Source organism: Gallus gallus, chromosome 3, assembly GCF_016699485.2.
Source record: "Gallus gallus isolate bGalGal1 chromosome 3, bGalGal1.mat.broiler.GRCg7b, whole genome shotgun sequence".
In the NCBI taxonomy this organism is placed as follows: Eukaryota; Metazoa; Chordata; class Aves; order Galliformes; family Phasianidae; genus Gallus; species Gallus gallus.
Genome location: NC_052534.1, coordinates 110,243,612 through 110,261,440, shown reverse-complemented (window position 1 = coordinate 110,261,440; position 17,829 = coordinate 110,243,612). Strand labels below are relative to the sequence as shown.

General features: G+C 42.3%; 1 long non-coding RNA gene across 1 annotated transcript; it reads left to right on the top strand.

Moving 5' to 3' along the window:
- Nucleotides 1-1,059: 1,059 nt before the first annotated feature.
- LOC101750810 lies at nt 1,060-14,937 on the top strand. The gene is made up of 5 exons (XR_006938910.1): nt 1,060-1,103; nt 1,283-1,400; nt 5,404-5,476; nt 12,081-12,200; nt 12,313-14,937. It is a non-coding gene; the product is annotated as an uncharacterized LOC101750810 (long non-coding RNA).
- Nucleotides 14,938-17,829: the final 2,892 nt, after the last annotated feature.

Below are 17,829 nucleotides of genomic sequence, written 5' to 3'. Positions count from 1 at the left end.
GTAAGTAAAACACTTACTGCAGTCATCAGGAATGTCAGAGTACGTGCTCTAATCATGAAAAAATATGCCTTGAGCGTTTGGGTTTTCTGCATGCAAAAAATGTAAGGACAGTATATTGTTTTGTTTCGGACGCTCAGCTGTGGGAAAAAATGGATTGAAATAATCCCTGGGGTAACTCCCCCTGCTCCCCTGTGACACCCCCACGCATGAACGTACTGCAGTGCTTTTGTTTCTAACTGTTAACAGATATTTTAAAAAAAGAGGGGAGACTTCCATAATCAGGGTGCTATTCAGCTATTAGTTGTGAGGTATGCTGGGTATGTCGGTTCTACTGTGGCAGAAGCAAGGAAGTGAACATATGTTATCTGGACGGAGCTGGAACTTCACAGAGCCTGAGGCAAAGTAGGCAACCAAGCAGCAAAAGACATCAATTTAATTGTTGTTAATGCAGCAGGACTTCTTTACTGTGTTCTTCCAAAGTCTTACTTTTTTTCTCAGCGAGAAATGCATTTTTTACCCCTCTTCTAAGGATAGCAGCTTATTAGTTTTTATCCTAGTTAAATAGCAGCATTTTCCAAAGCACAGAATCATAGAATCATAGAATCACTCAGGTTGGAAAAGACCTTAAAGATCATCGAGTCCAACCATGACCTAACCATACTAGCCTAACTAACAACCCTCTGCTAAATCATGTCCCTGAGCACCACATCCTTTCACCCAGTGGCAATAGCAACCGCAGCTCTGTTCCACTGCTTGAACACCTCCTTCTGTCCCCCACAAAGTACAGGATAACTGAGATGGCTGGAAAGAGAAATGGCATTTGGGACACGAGGGAAAGAGGGATTTAAGGATGGAACGTTTGTAGCCAGAGGATGAGGAAGGAAGTGTGTGCAATGGTAGGAGTTTGGATACTGAGTCGGATGACGAAGCATCTTTGGGAAAACACAGTTTGGGAACCCTTGGAAAAAGAGGAATGTCAGTATAAGTTAGGGAGATATTAATTGAATGAGTGTGTGAGGAAGAGAGAGAGATCAAAATGTAGGTGAGTACCTGAAGCACAGCCCAGATCAATTACTTGCCACTGTCAGCATCATCCGTGCAATGTAAGAAAGATTGAATGTGTGCTATAAAACGCACCATTTAACAAAGTCCAAGCTATTAAGTAATTAGAATGTAATATATGAACATGCTGAATATGCTTATTTAAATGTAAACAGCTATTCACTGTTTATTTTTAGCACGGGAAATTATTCAGCTTGTTTTTTTGTCCTTGCTGTTTCAGATATTAGTGATCTGCTGTGTGTTCCCAAGCCATCAGTGAGAAGTGGCTGCTCTCTGAGCAGTGGCAGCCAGGGACTCTGCTGGAAGGGTGCATGAACTGCAGAGGAAACAAATGCGAGGTGGGTAATAAATATTCTTTGCTTTGACTGAGGGAATACTGACATTGCATTTCTACTCACAGAGTGATCAGTAGTACGGCCCTTTGTCAGTGATGTTAAGGACAAAACCTGAATCCCTAATCAACTAACATTAGCCACCCAATGGGAAAGATTAGCCACAGGAGTAAAAGGGTTGACTTATAAGATGGGGAAAGAGTTCATTCAGGTGAGGAGAACGGAAGTGATGCTGGTTGTGTGTTAGCACACTGCTCTCCGGGCTCTGTCCCTGGCAGTTGGATGACTCAAAGCAGATTACTTTGCCATCCTTTTAGAAGTTATGCCAGATAGCAAAGCAATGACCACTGTAATTTCCCAAATGAAGGTTACAGTTTTATTCCCATTTATGCCTTCCAGAAGTGAAGCATAGTGTGTCTGCAAGGTCTTTCCGGTGCTAACACATGCTGGTCCAGCAGCTGGCAGCATTAGGCAGAGCTTTGCTCTTGATATGGTTAGTCCTGCTGCTACTATTAGTCCCAGCCATCATAAAGAGCAGGGCAAAGAAATGCTCATCTGCCACAAAGAGGATGCAGATGCATCTCTTTTCCAGTAGTACAAACAAGTAAACCTGTGTGCAGACTTCCTGGTGGGTCGTACTTAAAACCAAACAGTGAGGTGCCAAATTTAGACCTAAGACCTTTATTTAAAGATCTCTGATGGTATTAGCCTTCCGTGACAGCAAGTCACTCACTACATTCTAGATTCTGAAAAATACATGAGTACCTCTCATCAGCTTCTCCTGAAGCATGTGAATTTTTAGGTCTTTTGGATTGAAATTAACATCAGAAAGGAAGAGCTGAATGTGCAAATACTATTCCAACAAGAAGCATAAGATAACAAAGAATCTTGTCAGGCTCCATCTAACCTGGATGCTAGCAATCTTAACAACCATCCAGTCCCACCCCTCCATGGGCTGGGTGCCCCCAGCTCAGGCTGCCCAGGGCCCATCCATGGCCTCGGGCACCTTCAGGGATGGGGCACCACAGCTCTGGGCAGCAGTGAGGTCCCCTCCAACCTGAGCCGTTCTACAATTCTATGATTCTGTGATCACTTCTGATGGATGATCTGTAGCATAGGTTGGAGGTAATGGTGGTGCCTCACGGGATTTCACGCTTGGTGTCTCAGGTGCTTTGGCCATTGCTGTGTGTTTGATAGTTTTTGAGCAGAAATATCCGATTATATGAAGTGCACCAAACAGAGGATAACTGGTATTTGCATTAAATAAATGCTGCTGCACAGGGACAAAACTTCCAGTAAAAATCAGGTGGGGAAAAGCCAGATAAAAAATGATGTTTGCTGCGCTCCTGCAAATAGTATTTCTTAATAAAAGACGACATTTTTGGAGTGGATCTGTAGAACAATTTCTCTGGTAGTGGAGGATGGCAAAAGACAGATTCCATGCTCTGCAGCACTAAGAAAGAGATCTTTTCCCTCTGCTTTTGTTAAAAACTATCGGCATTTTTTTGTTTGTTTCTGTTTCTAAACATACATATCATAGAATGAATCACAGAATCATCATAGAATGGCCTGGGTTGCAAAGGACCACAATGCTCATCCAGTTCCAACCCCCTGCTATGTGCAGGGTCACCAATCACCAGACCAGGCTGCCCAGAGCCACATCCAGCCTGGCCTTGAATGCCTGCAGGGATGGGGCATCCACAGCCTCCTTGGGCAACCTGTTCAGTGTGTCACCACCCTCTGGGTGAAAAACTTCCTCCTCATATCCAACCTAAGCCTCCCCTGTCTCAGTTTAAAACCATTCCCCCTTGTCCTATCACTATAACACATTAGAAACACAATATATTAAACACAGAGGATACATGTTCTAAAAATGGTGTAAAAAGCCCTAGGACTATTCTAGGGATTGTGATTTCTTCCTGAGGTATTGTAGGGTCCATTTGCAGACTGTCATTTTACTGTACTCGAGCTTGCCTGAGCTGTAGAGAGGCTCTGTAGCAGTGGCAGCCTTCAGATCTTCCTCTTTGGCCTCGTCTGGGAAATGCCTTGCTGTCCTCCACCTCTGTAGGACTCTAAGACCACGATACCATTTCATTTCATTTCATGTCATTTCATTTCATTTCATTTCATTTCATTTCATTTCATTTCATTTCATTTCATTTCATTTCATTATTTCATTTCATTTCATTTCATTTCAGGTTTCATTTACATCTGTGGGAGGTGGGTGTGCAGTGCAGCCGTGTCAGTGCTGCTCAGCCCTGGGTGGAGGGGATGGGTTCAGATCCAGTTGGAAAAGAGGAGTGAAGGGAGCTGAGAGCACCCTGAGCTGATTCTGAGCTGTGTGAGAGGCAGAAGGAATTCCATCACACTGTCTTTGCAAAAGGAATTACAAGAGCATGAAGACACAAATGTCAGCAGATCGTTGTAATTCAACCTTATCTCCTCTGAAAGGAAAATCCAGAGTTTGGCCTATAATCACTTTGAGTCACACTGAAGACTCAAAGCTGGGAGATTTTTCTGAGACCACGTTTGGAGATTTTGAAGGGAGAGATGAGAGGAAGCTGCACTAAACTCATGCAAAGATTTCGCTTCCTAACCCCTAAATAACAGAAGGTTAAAGATATCATTCAGCTGTAGCTCAGAGAAACCTCAGAAAGAGATCGAAACCCCATTTGTACTGCACCCCAAAACAAACAATCCGCAGCACGGACGGACTGTGGTCACTGGGGAGCTACAGACAAATATTAATGAGTGCTTCAAGGTAACCTTCAGGCAACAAAAATTATGATACGTACAGAAAAACACCAAAAAACGGACATGAAGGAAAAGGAAAGGAAAAAGAGAGCAACTCACACACACAGAAAACAAATAAAACAAAAGATAGAGGCCTGTGAATTTTTTGCTGACTATTTTCAAACCACTTCAGTGATTGTTTGGAAAGAGGAGAAGTAATGGGATGCTGATGATCAGGATTTCTTTCTCTTCTGAATGTTTTCTATCCTGGAAGTATCATCGAGTCTATTGAGAGCATAACTGATCTCTCATTAAATGCGTGATTTGGATAAATGTTAATGGCAGTTTGCTGCTGAAATATCCCATACAGCATTTGGGGAGGAAGAGGGGGGACCTCCAGTGCTGCTCTGCACAAGGCAGGGTTGATTCTCAGCTGCATGGAAGAAGAGCAAATGCAAGTGTCTGCTGTTCTCATCTCCTTGAGGTCATCTGTCATAGAATCATAGAATTGTTTGGTTGGAAAAGACCTTAAAGATCATCCAGTCCAACCCCAACCCAACCATCCTACCCTAACTCTAACAGCCCTCCGCTCAATCACGGCCCTGAGCACCACATCCAAATGGTTGTTAAACACATCCAAGGATGGTGACTCTACCACCTCCCTGGGCAGCCCATCCCAGTGCTTAACAACCCCTTATAGAAAGAAGTGTTTCCTGATATCCAGCCTAAACCTCCCCTGGCACAACTCGAGGCCACTTCCCCTCATCCTGTCACCTGTCAGCAGTGAGAAGAGACCAGCCCCGCTCTCCTGCAGTCACATTTCAGGTATTGGCAGAGAGCAATAATGTCTCCCCTCAGCCTCCTCTTCCCCAGACCAAACAGCCCCAGTTCCTTCAGTCTCTCCTCATAGGCCATATTTTCCCAGCCCTTCCCCAGCCTTGTTGCACTTCTCTGGACCTGCTCCAGCACCTCCATGTCCTTTCTGTACTGAGGTGCCCAAAACTGAACACAGCACTCGAGATGAGGCCTCACCACTGCTGAGCACAGGGCAGGATGACTTCCCTAGTGCTGCTCACCACACCATTCTTGATACAAGCCAGGATGGGTGCAAGTGAGGAGATACCAGAGCAAGGCACAGGGAAATCATTCAGGCAGAAGGGAGATGTGGAGACAGTGAAGAAAAATGGTCTTATACCTTATAATAAAATGAATAATTCATATTCCTTAATTATATCAGACCAAGACCAATAAGTCACTCTTGTGTCTTTGTTTACAGGAACCCTGATCTCTGCAAGACCACGGGGCATCTGCCTGCCTGGAAGGATGTGATGGTCTGCAGCCATTTCTAGGTTTGTTTCTGCTAGATGGTCTGACATTCGGCACACCACACCTGCAGGAGGCACCATGGCTCTCCATTTAAAATTTTAAATGGAAAACCAAAATATTTTCTTCTACCTCATACATTTAAAAAAAATTAAATGCAAATGGGAGATTGCCAAAAGATTTAAAGAGTATTAACAAATTTCATTTTCTGATCACTATGCAACAAGGCAAAAACCAGTACCTCAGTGGAGCATCAGAGTAAGTGTTTTCTTTTTTAATATCCTGATGGCAATAACCTGCTTGATGTTGGATGCCAGTTCTGCTGATGATTGGTTTGATGGATAAATTATTAAATAGGAGTGATGGACAATCTCTGAGGAGTAATTACTTTAACAGCAATAAAAAGGAGTATAGAAAGTACACATGATGACACCTTTGTAATGGCACCGGTTGCTTTTGGTAGCTCTGTAGCTATGTCATGCTGTACCAGCACAATTGCTAAAATAATTGTACCTTAACAACCATGGAGGACAACAGATGAAATGAAATATAGAATCAGCAAGGCTGGAAAAGACCTCTAAGATCACCCAGTCCAACTGTCAACCCATCACCACCATATCACCAAACTATGCTCCTAAGTGCCACATCTGCACGTTTCTCAGTGCTTCAGTACTTTCCCGTTTTCTTTCTATGCATTTTATGTCTCTTTTTTTTTTTTTTCCTGTGCATTTCCCTGAGCAGTCTCTCTCCATCTCTCTCTCCCTTTTTCAATCATTGATTTCATGCCATTTTTTTCTAATGAAAAGACCTGGAAATTCTAACCCCATTCCAAATAGTGTCTGCAGCCATTCCCATGCAAGTGTCATCTGCAAATTCAAATGATCCCCTTAGAACTTTGTTGAGGGGGGTTAAAATTATGAGGAAATCTTGAATGTCTTTCAAGTTTGTGGAACAGTCTATTCACTATAATAACATAAGGAAGGCCATATTGCCTTCCACAATAGGGAAATGCCAAAATCCTTTCTTAATAGTAATAATAATAGCTTCTCTCCTATCCACTAAGCCAGTTAAATGAATTTGGATGTTCTTTTCTATTTCCATATAGAAAGTGCCTCCTTCAGAAAAATACTATCACTCTTGGCAATCTTGTCATTATCCTTGAAATTGGATACCAAGAATGGGACTGGACATTGAGCTTGGGAATCTAATCCATGAATACCAGGCCAGAGAGCCGTTGCCTACTAGGAAAGAAGTTACTGTCATCCTTCTCTGCTTACCTGTTCAATGGGCATGAACAGCTGGGCCGTGTTTCCACCCAGAAACTCTTTCATGTATACATATTTCTAGGATGTACTCATCACTATTAAAGGAATATGTTATAGGATTGTCTACAACGTTATGTGTGTTCTGGCCATTTCTTTCATAAGAAGAGCTTTGTGCAAAGATGTCTTGATTTTGAGGTTTCTTGGAGGATCTTCATGCCATCAGTTCTCTTCCATTGTGGATGCTTTGATCTGTATCTTGTTTTTCACCTGTGACTCATAATTTTATTTTCTGAAGATGCACTTATTGTGAGATATAATTTTTGTGTGACTAAGAACTTTAGGATGGATTATAGGGAGCCTGGGAGATGGTTGACAGCAAGCAGCAAGTCAGACTGGTTGACCAGATGATCTCTTTGGAGTCTGGTTGCTATAAAAACTGAAATTTGCTGCTCTTATACTGAGATGTTGTGAAGTTGTCACTTAGCACTTGGAATGAATCTTGGGATAGATCAGCCTCCTTTGCACCACAGAGTTACGTACTGCTCTTCCTTCCACAGCTGACTTTTATTTGTCCCAAAAGAATGGGACCCATCAACTTCAGTTACCATCCAAAGCTTCCTAGTCATGTCAGGTAACGTGTTTGCTTTCAGTTAGCAGAGTGATGGTGGCCAATTTCCTTGATGAAGCTGACAAGCAGCAAGTTGTTAAACTGCAGAAACTCCATTTCTGTCTCTCATATGTCAGAAATGATAGATTTACTGGGCACAGACCTCCAAGTGCTTTGAAGTTGCGGGCTTGGCTGAGTCCAAATGCTGTGTCATGTTAGCTACCCTTGCTAGTGTGAATATGTTTGCTGTTTTATGTGCTTATTTACCAAAGCATTTTCTTGCCTCACAGGCGCTCACAAATACCACCTTATTATCATCTGCTTGTGTTTTAACCACATAATTTAGTAAGGCACTGGGAAAGCCTATGCTGGCATTAGGAAGAATTAAATGAATTAAGACATTGAAGACCTAGGGTTGGTACCTCAGTCAACACTAAAACCTAAAAATAACAGTCTTTTTTTAAAAAAATTATTATTATTCTGGAGAGCAGAAGGTACCTGTTTAGCACAAAAGCTCTTCAGATACTCTCAAAACATTTATGTTCTTTGTTTGTTTTAGGAACTTCTGGATGTGGTCTTTTTAGCTCTATGAGTTGGTTTCTAAACATCTCTGTTTCTGTCTTTAGAGTAGATCTTGTTTAGCACACAGGAAAACTGCTGCTGTGGAACCTGTTGGAATGGCATTGTATTTTCTTCCCTAGGCTTTAGAATCATGGAATCACAGAATCACAAGGTTGGAAAGTACCTACAAGATCACCTAGTCCAACCATCCTCCCATTGCTATTGCTACCACAAGCTACTAAACCATATCTTGTAGCTCCTCATCCAGACAGAAAACTCTAACCTTCATAATATTGACTTTTACATTAGGTGGTCCAAGAGCTGGAGATGCTGAAGAGGAGATCAGACATCTTCTCAAGCATCCCCTGGGGAATCTTCTGAGATTCTCTGTCTTGCAAGAAAAATGGAAACAAGACTTGTTAGACAGCAGTTTTCATCACATAACTGGAAGGGGGGACCTCCAGGGATTGGTTTGTGTAAACTTGACAACCATGTGTGCCTCTGTTGCTGAATACCCTCTGCAAAACGATGAGGAAATTTTTCTGTGTTTCCCTCCAGAACAAACTGATGCCATCTTACACTGCTAATGGTGATTCTGAAAGAACATCCAGATGAGGTGAACCTGCAATAAGAAGGAAATAATGCCCCATTCTCTCTTTTTGTTTTGCCTACGATCTGTTGCCTACTAGAACAAGCTGTTCATTTCAGATAATGGCATTTATTTTTGAACTCTGCCCTTAGTTTTATTACTGAAGGACTTGGGAACAAATGCTCCTGCCCAAGCCATGTTTGCCAATTGTGTAACCTCAGCCATGCGTATTATTGCATAGCTAATTTTTGCATCAACACCCTGCCAAGCCAACTGTCCCATTTTTCCTCTGTATTTATGCACTGAGGGTAATTTCGTACAGTTCTGGCTCAGTGAGCCTGTAGAGTAATCAGTTACCAGGCTCATGGATTTTCATTGCACTTGTGCTTCTGGGAAGTGCCCAAAGACTTCTGTGCCGTCCTACACTATGCTCCCATCCCTGTTTTCCTCCACAGCCATGAGCAAACAGCTGCTTCCAGCTCTGTGTGGCTTATGGAGCACAACCGCACCATTTGTACAGGATGACAATTTAAGTGAAGAAAGCTCTTTGATGGGTCAGCAGGGGGAAGGCCCACTTTGAATAAAAACATAAAAGATTATCTGAGACAACTGCAAGAAATTCTGGAAGTGCTTCAACCAAAGAAAGAAAAAGATTTTGAATTTTGAATTTGTCTCCCAGTGATTGTTTGCAAAGCGAATGCACATCCAATAATTAAGCAACCACTGAGTGTGAAATCTGGTGTACAAGAAATGGGTGCTGACATCCTTTGTTTGGCTCCACTGTAATTACTTACGTAAATCAATTACAGAAATTATGTTATGCTGGGTGGAACCTTCCCCAGTTTTCAGATGTCGGGCTAAATGTTGGAAATTAGAGAAACATCAGTAGATGATGAGCAATTAACCAGAGCAGAACTTTCACCTTTAGGAAACTTTGAAAATTTGTATGTTTTACTTTTCAGTTTTGGGTAGGAGAAGAATTATAGTGAAGGATTTTGGTCTTGGAGCTGATCCAAGCTTTGAATTGAGTCAAGTCTGAGGATTGTTGAGGCACTGGTACAGATTGCCCGGAGAGGCAGTGGATGCTCCATCCCTGGAGACACTCAGGGTCAGGCTGACAGGACTCTGAGCTCCTGACTGAGCTATAGGTGTCCCTGTTCATTGCAGGAGAGTTGGATGAGATGAACTATAAGAGTACCCTTCCAACTCAAACAATTCTATGATTATATGGTTATTTGGATTGGTTTTCAGTTGTTGTCTGTGGGCAGCATTAAATCCTGACAAACAACCTTCCTCCTATCAGCATCCAAGCGTGGAATAATCTGCACTAACATCCAACAAACACAGGAAGACCTTTCCAAAATGCTTGGCATTACTCAGGAATGATTTAAGATGATCTATTGTAAAAATTACCAGGTCTTTTTTGATCTCTGCCAAATTCTTACCTTCAGAAACTACTCAGAAATTTATAGGTAATGTTGCAATTAATTCTAACAGTGTAGGCAGGGAAGCATGAGAATAATGTTACAGAAACATCTGAAATGACATCTCATAACTATGGTGTGAACAAATTTGACTGTATCATAGGAACCACAACTCTTGAACTCACCAGGTTTAATATCAGTATTGTTGCATTATTGTTCATTTCCCAATTAACAGCAGTTGCTGGGGCTACAAAACATATTATTCTGACCATCGAGAATGCAAATTCTCTGCAGCTGCATTCATTTATTTATTTTTTGTAATGGACTAAACTCAAAACTGAGTTTTCCAGGTCATGAAAGGGATTTTATCAGTAAGATTATTGCTTACAAATATGAATGTAGAAATTCTTTCTGATAACTCTCCACATGTTGTGCTCGCTTCTCTAATGGAAAAGCCTAACAATGCACACATACCACCATGTTTTCTCACAGTTCAGACAGGAACCCTCCTGATTCAAAGCTGTTTTTCTTTCTAACACGATCAGTGACATTGATGTAAGTGTAGTGATATACATTTCCATTAATTTAGGATGGTCACACTACTAGCAAGTCCTAAACCAGCTTGGAAGGTACCTGATCAATTCCATGAACAAGGAATTAGGTCTTTTACATGATTAACCTATACAATTTCACAACAAACTTTCAGGTCAGCACCTCCTACTCATCTAATTCAATAGATCTCAGGACTGGCAGAGCTGCACTGGATATCCCTGTGGGAGCTGAACAAATTAAATTGTGCTAGATGCTGTAGGCTGAGCCTTCTGCAGCAGAAATATCTGCACTGAAATACTCTCTGCTAATGCACAGGAGATTGTTTCCATCCAGGCTGAAGTTTTGGGTTAGGGCAAAGGAATGTAACTGCAAGCAGTTGCATTGCTGCATCTTAATTAGTTAATGCTCCCCACATGAACCACGGTAAGTGGGAAAGTATTCTCTGCTGCTCCTCTCCACTTCAGCATAAAATACATTGGCATTAGTTACCAAAATGCCGATCAGTTTTGCCTTATAACTGCAGCAGGCTAAAATCAGAGGTGCTTAAGAACATTAACTTGATTGCTTTCAACCTGTATTCCTCCAGAGTCAGTGGTTAAAATTGAAAATCTGAAATAAAACCTGGCAAAGGATTTGAAATATTGCTGGGTTTTTTTGGTAACCAGACTTTTTTTTTTTTTGGTAAACTGGACTTTACAGTTATTTTTCACTGTTCTGTAAAGGTAAAAGTAAAAACTACAAAATGTTCTGTCCCTACCCTGTATGGCCTCTGCTAGAGTTGAACTGAGTGGTTTTTTTGGAGAATTTACTTGCTTTTCTTCAGATGATTTCCAAGCAAATCTCAGGATAGCCTAGAAATAGCCCTTTGAAAAGGGTAACCTTACAAACGCAGAAAAAACCTGCCTTTAATTCCTATACATCTATGCTTTACAATGCTGTAAAACTTGGGTTGTGCCTGATGTGAAGTTAATTGTTCTGTTATTTGACCTCTGCATCACACTGCAGAACCTGGATAATTAAAAATGAGTACGGTGAGAAGATGACTGAGTGCTATTCCATGTCTTTTCCACCCAAAACCAATTTGATTGTATTAGATCTCATGGAATGATGTAAGTCAGAATTCACTCACAATCTGTCATCTGTGGGCTGAACTTCCTATAGTTGTAGTACTGCTGAGGTGTAGTGAAAGAAAGGGATTAACACATATCAAATACTTCCAATTAGTAAGTATTTCCCTTTATGTCCTTGTCTCCTTTTGGGGTGGTCTGAGTAAGATACAGAGGCTCTAGGTCCACCCCAAACAGGGATGCTGCAATTGGTGTTCCTTACTCCCTACAACAGCATGTTGGTTTGTTTGTTTGTATGTTTAATACTCTTTACTGAACTTCCAAGAATTGAGCCATTTCTGTACTTGAAGAAAGAATTATGAGATGTGGCACAAGAAAATTATTAATTCTATACTTAAATCATTAATTTACCTCACCCAGAAGAATTAAGCATCTATTCTTCTGAGGCTGTACTAGATGTACAGAACTCTTTTCCAAGGGCAGGATGTTTAAGGCCAAATATTACCTGCTTTGTTTTACACATGAAGAAGAGGGAAATAACTGTTCTGGCTATCTTTTCTTGCAGTTTGATGGGATACAGCCTCTGTTTCACTCCTTGCAATTCTGCTTGTGCAGTGGTGCATAGTAACCTGGGGAGCTGCAAAGGGAAAAGACATTCATCTAACCCTGATCACAGGTGAAACAGGTAAGAAAAACAAACAAGTGACTGAAAAAACAGCAAAACTACCCCCAAATCCTCAATTTTAAGGAGTTCTGAAATAAAACATTTCTTAAGCCATCTTTCACTTAAATTTCAGGAATTTGACCTCCAACCAAAGAGTAAGAAAGGCTGTTTTGCTGCGGCAGGATGTTTGAAGATGTGAAATCTCAGAAGACGAGCTTACTTGGATCAAAATGATTTGGGCACTGTAAATGAGCATTCAAAGCTCTGAGATGATTCTGGGAAACCAGACCATCATGTTATAGAGCAGAGAGCCCTGCCAGCAGTGAGGAGCCATCCAGGGGGCTCCTCTGAGCCCCGACTTTACCGGTGCCCTCTGTAACTGCAGATCCTATAGAGCTGAATCCCAATGAGATGCCTGATGGTCCCCAGCCTCCTCCCCCTCCTCTCTCCCACATCTCTCTGTATTTCTAGCCCCATGCCTAGATCATGCCCCATTTGTCTATTTTTTCTGTTGAATCGGAGAGAAAATGTTGGGACCCAGCTGCTGCTCTCTGACCTATGGCTGTCTGCAGGAAAGGGCTGAGCCTTCACTTTGGCCTGGACCTCCTGCCAGAAAAAGTATCTGCTTCTCCGCCAGGGATGTTTAAAAATTCATGTGTATAGACAGAAACCGAGGGCAGTTTTTAAGAAAATGTCAAGGCAGTCCTTGATGGTGTGCTTTCTCAGGAAGAAATGCCAACAGATCTTGGACAAGGCTTGAAATCTGACATTAAAGAAGGCTTGGCTGGATCTCTGAAGCTATCTGCTGCTGAACACATCAGAAACCCAAATGGTGTGTGAGTTGGAGGAGGATGTGGGTGAGGTAATGCATCTCTATCAGAAAGCTATCCATTCTGCTCTTAAAGACCTTGCTCTGTCTGAGATTCCAGCACTCTCCTCAGAAATTTCTCTCATGGCTTAATTGAGTTTGCAGTTTAAAATAAAAATAACAGTGATTTAAACAACAACAACAACAAAACCTATTTCCTACCCTGAGTTATCTAACTTCAGAGAATCACAGCACAGCTGAGGTGGAGGGGACCTCTGGGTCCATTTGGTCCCTGCCTGCCCCAGCAGAGCCACCCGGAGCAGTGCCCAGCACCACGGCCACAGCCTTCGGGAGACCCCAGGAAGAGACTCCACAGCCTCTCTGGGTACCTGTACCAGCTGTCCATCACCTGCACAGCACAGAAATGCTTCCTGATGTTCAGAGTGCTTCTTGTACTGGCGCTGGACACCACTGCTCAGAGCCTGGTTCTGTCCTCTCTGCATCCTCCCTTCAGGTATTTATGCATAATGAAAAATTCTCCCCTGAGCCTCCTCTTCCCCAGGCTGAAGAGTGTCAGCTCTGTCTGCCTCTCTTCATAGGAGAGGTGTTCCAGCTCCTTTACCATACTGGTGATCCTTGGTTGGACTGTGCAGTATGTCCATGTCTCTCTTGTAGTGGGGAACTCAGGAGTGCCCTCACCAGTGCTGAACAGGAAACTTCTGTTGAAACTTTATATATATGTGTATATAAATAACACCTCTAAGGTCCTCTTACTAAAAGAAATACCTTCTCTCTCTAAGAATCTACAGCAATGAAAGCATCTGCTCTTAACTTGGTTAATCTGGTGAAGCTTCTTCAGTGCTTCAAGATGGATAAACAACTGTAAGACTCTGTAGACTAAAGATGTACATAGGCTCAAAAAATAATTAGAGGAATTAATGGCAAAATGACAATGAATGCATTTAGCTCTTAATGTCCCTAAACTGCAGCTTGCTAGAAACTGCAAGTCTGTACCAGAGGAAAGACTGTTCTGTACTCACTTGTATTCCTGCCTCCTCTTCTGATGTTCTTGCTAAAAACCGTGATAAAAGCTTGCTAAATTAAGAGGGAGTTTAGTTTGACACAGTATGGCCACGCATGGGAATCTTTGCCTGTAATTTTGTGTTGATAAGATGCTACGTCCACATATGGATATAATTCCCAGGGCTAGGGCTAATTTCAGTGTTCTCCACCTCAGAGACTGTACTTCAAAGTGAGAATTGGAGTGATGGTGTCACAGTGAGGCAATGGCACAACAAATGGCAGCAGAGAAGAAAATTAAAAATAGCCATGACTATTTGAAGGACGTGTAGAGCATGAGGTAGGATGTTATTGTGATGGGCAAACAAAACCATTGGAAACGGGACAGTATAAGCAAGAGTGTTTTTCTCTTTTTAAGGACAGAATGAGTTGTAACTGAAGGTTAATTGCAGGATACTGTTATTAAGCATTAAAGAGGAATTTGTTTTGCAGAAACACCAGATGCTTATTAAGTTTCAGGGGAGGGAATGTACAAAAGATGAAAAGAACATTACCAGCAATGGCAATAAAGGAACATAAGTAGGATATAAAAATGGAAATAAAAAACCTCTTTTTGCACAGTGCACAGTGTATTGCAAATACAGAATCAATCTCTCTCTGATCAACTGATGGCCAAGGATAGAATCATAGAATCCTTAGAGTTGGAAGGGACCTCTGAAGGTCCAGCTGCCCTGCAGTGCACAGTGACACCACAGCTAGATCAGGTTGCCCAGGGCCTGATCCAGCTTTGCCTTGAAGGTCTCCAGGGATGGGACATCCATCACATTGCTGGGCCATACCCTGTGCTGACACACAGCTCACTTTGCTGCTACTTTTCAGAGAAAACATTGCCAAGAAGCAATAATGAATGTAAAGTGGTACCTCTGCTCGAAGTGAGATATTTTCTTCCTAAGCCTTAGCAGAAATGACATTCGTGACTCTGTGAAATGCTGAAGTCAAGAAGGCCTTCGGCTGAATGTGCTGCTTCCTTTGTAGTAATGCCTGAGCTGTAGCTGCAGGCTGTGCCCATCCCAATTTCCCCTTGTTTGATTGCCTTACTGGAACGTGTTAATGCATGCATTATTTTTTCACCTTGATAAAAACACAAATAACACTTGAACTGCAAACCACACTGACTGGAAAGTAAAGCGGACACTCAGGTATCTTTAAGCAGTACTGCATTAACACTGTGGTATCCAGTGATAATGCAAACATGCTTAGGGATTGCTTCAGCTGAACTCGTGTGAGCCTTTCTCCTGCAGTGGGTGATATCCTGTGGCCATGGTGATACATGGCGCTCTGGAGGACCCACTCACACCGGAGACACATTCAAGCACTTGCTAACTTGCTAACTTCAGCTCTGCTTTTGTGTCAGCTGGACTGGTAACTGAAAGAACCATAAACAGCTGCTGCATGTATTGCTTGGTGATGATCTGAAAGTGCAGGAGTAGCTTTCCTGCTGTGTTTCTCTCCTGTCCTCAGTCAATTGGTTGCTCTGAGCTTCTGCTTCCCTTTGTCAAGCTCCTAAAAGCATTTCTCAGCCTTTGAAGTATTTTGAAGTCCTTGAATTCTGTTACAGCAAGTGCTACAGAAATGCAAAGCATTGCTGGCATATGGTAACATATTTTTGATTGTTGAAGGATGCAGAAGTCTGCAGAGCAGAGAAAAAAGAGCTGGGAGGGGAGGAGTTACAGTGGGGATAAACAGCAGCCTCCTGAAAATGAATTCTGATTACCTGTATCCATGTACTGTTCTTGATTGTGTCAACTCTTAAGGTTTTATAGCTCACTCTCAAATACAGCACTTCAAGGAAGGGAGACCCTCAGCACAGTGTGGTCGATCCCAGCCCCAATGGAGCAGCACGCTTCTCCCTCCTGCATGGCAGCACGGGGCCCTCATGCATTGCAAGGAGCTGTGATCTCTAACAAGACCTTCTAAAATTAGGGCAGCTCTACTGAAGGAATTAAGGAAAAAACAAAACAAAACAAAACAAAACAACAAAAAACCCCTAACTATGCTAAATCACGTCCCTGAGCACCACATCCAAATGGTTGTTAATCACATCCGGGGATGGTGACTCAACCACCTCCCTGGGCAGCCCATCCCAGTGCTTAACAACCCTTTCTGTAAAGAAGTGTTCTCTGTCCATGTTACTGTAGGATGGCTATAAGTGAGGACAGAAGGACCATGTACCAAATATCATCTATTTGCACACAAGACTGTGTGACTAATGCTTGCTTTGTCTTGTCCTTCCGCTATGAGTAGGAGTGTGTGTCAGTGTGGTATTTAGCTCTGGAGATTCATTGCACTGCATTTCTTACATTGTCTCCAAGGAGCCTTTCCTGCACAGAAGAGCTTTCCCCATCTATTACGTTTGATCCCTGCCCATGAGAAGTGGAATTGTCTGCTGTTCTGAGCAGGTGAGTTTTGTTGCATGTTGAGCTCAGGACGACTGAACAATGTGATGAGAAGAGAAAAGGAAGTCCTTCAACAAACGCAGTTCTCCATGGCAGCAAAGGCTCAGTGTGTTTTTAATTCTTTTCAGGAAACTCTCATGAAGGCAAATGATGCTTTCCCTTGTGATCTGCAGACAAAACAGTGTCAATTTGCCTGCCCACTGAGCTATCAAGGGCTCCTTTGTTTGGAGGGTGCCTCTGCAGATGGAGACAGGTATCTTCTGTTGCCTAAGGACATGATGCTCCGATGTTTAAATGTATCCAGTGGTAGAGAAGCCATGTGAAAATTGTTTGCCATTAACACAAAATTCCTGACTTTCACTCATTAGAAAAATAAAAGAACAGAAGAAATGGAGGTAGCTTGTCAACAAACTGGACAATCGTACCTTTCCTCTTCCCTTCCCAACCTGACAGTTCAGTGCAGAATAAGTGCAGAGGTTGTGTAGTATCCACCGTAATGGTGCACAGATCCTGAATGTATCATGTTAACATAGTATGGATCACTAACCAAAACTGAAGCCTCTTCAAGATAGATGAAGACTGTGCACTGTTTTTAACAATTTCTGTTGTTTTGAGAAAGTCTGTTCCTGTCCTCTCCAGCATGGGCAGGTAGGAGGCTGTGCAAGTATATGGTCTGAGGGCAGAGACTGCAGTCCTCAGGTCTTTATCAGGCCGGGGATTCAATCTGAACTGTCTCCACCTGAAGGCATTTATCTTATTCTACAATGCAATTCCCTTTTCCTTTCTGTTTATCATCCTGGACTAATTCCTGTCTCCCATAGATACTTTTGGCTGGCTGCTCAGGATGAGCACTGAGACACTACCAATTTCTTTTGAAAAAAATCATGTTTTCCACTCATCTTAAAATGTTTATATTTCCTATTTGTCTTTCAGTGGCAGAATGAAGTTGGAAAAGAGTAGAGTTTGATACCATTCACACTCCAGGCAGCGACTCTGATGTGAGCACAGAAAAGAGCTGCTCAGTCTTGGTGACAGTGGCAGATTCAGACCTTTGTCTTAAAAAGGTCATTTCCTATCTTTAGTGCACAAACGTTTTATTTCTCCTTTCATAGAATCATAGAATGACTTGGGTTGGAAGGGACCACAAGGATCGTCAAGCTCCAACCCTCCTGTACAGGCAGGGCTACCAACCTCCAGATCTAATCCTATGTATTTCTCTTTTGTATTTCTCCCCTTATTCAAAGCAGCAGACTCCTTCTCCTCTATCTGGCTTCAAAAGGTGATCACAAATAGACAACAATATGCATTTCCATGGGAAAGAGTGTGCCATGTGTGACTTGGTCAGGTTTTATGGTTCACATCACAG